The following is a 1263-nucleotide window of genomic DNA, read 5'->3' as shown; positions in this document are numbered from 1 at the left end:
CACACACACACACACACAGCGTCTTATCTAAGAACAATGTAGAGAAACCAGTTTATTGACCAGTCATGTTCTGGACAGTGAGAAAGCCAGAGCACCTGGAAAAAACACTATTCTGAGATTAGATTTTTCTGTGTGAATAATTTGACATATTAAAACAAAAAACCACTGGGCATGTAGTTTTTGTCTTTCCAGTAACTAACTATTGATGATATTAAGTGGCCCTCAATCAAACTAACCAAATGTAGCTGGACCCTCTGTTGGGGTGAGTGACTGCCTCGCTTTTGGAGCTTGTCGTGGAAAAATGTCTTTAACAAGAGTCTGGATGAGAATAAATAAGAAATGTATTAAAACCTTGTAATCTGAGAACAGAAATACAGAGTGAAAGGAGTCTGTCAGTCTGCTCTGACCAACAGGGGATCTGGCTTCCTTCTATAGGTTCTGGTCAGAGAAGAGAGACTTGATTGGGTTATAGGTGTGGATCCTTGAGTGTAATATACCAAATGTTCTGAGGAGCCCAACACAGATGGTCTGGCCTTTTGTCTATTGCTATGGATAGAGGATTGTTCTCTAATGCTAAAGAGGGCAGATAAGCAACACTTAGTCTCCAGGATGAAGGACACTGGGGTCTATGTGACAGCAGGTTGACCAGTCCTATGATGCGACTGTACAGATGAGCTACGGCATCAGAGGGGTCAGGAGACGTTCTACAAATGTTCCACTACAGTCAAAAGGAAGAATGGAGAAAAAACAAATGCTTTTCTTCATGTGACATTATGAAGAACATAAAAATCTGTATTCAAAACATGGAACTAGTAACAATAGCTAACTGTTGAGAGCCATGTTGGTTGCCAGGCAACAGACACTCTGCTATTCAAGGATTCGATCCTTGGATCCTTGAATGTCAGAACAAAATCTAAGGATAGATGATGTATCTGCACGGCCACCTGGTGGGTGTTTGTTAGAACCCAGAATGTCCAGATGATGACCTGCTGGTTGAAAACCCTCCAGATTTATCTGCACGTTTCACATCATGGCTTTTTAAAGGACCTCATGAATCTGTGCCTTAGTTACTCAGCTATGATTGATATTAACAGTTGTGGGAAAAAGTACAAAAATCTAAAGTTTTACTGTCGGAACTAAATACAAAATGATTTAATCTCCAAACAAAAGTGATAACTCAATATTTTTATAGTTTTAAAATGTAATTGAATATCTAAAAAAATGTTTCACGTGCGTGTGTGTGTGCGTGTGTGTGTGCGTGTG

General features: G+C 39.7%; 1 protein-coding gene across 1 annotated transcript in view; it reads left to right on the top strand.

The window, feature by feature from the left end:
- The window catches only part of abca2 (ATP-binding cassette, sub-family A (ABC1), member 2), a 151562-nt gene that overhangs the window by 143878 nt on the left and 6421 nt on the right, over nucleotides 1-1263 (top strand). The window lies entirely within an intron of this gene.

Source organism: Poecilia reticulata, unplaced genomic scaffold, assembly GCF_000633615.1.
Source record: "Poecilia reticulata strain Guanapo unplaced genomic scaffold, Guppy_female_1.0+MT scaffold_196, whole genome shotgun sequence".
In the NCBI taxonomy this organism is placed as follows: Eukaryota; Metazoa; Chordata; class Actinopteri; order Cyprinodontiformes; family Poeciliidae; genus Poecilia; species Poecilia reticulata.
This window is presented reverse-complemented; position numbering and strand designations above follow the sequence as displayed.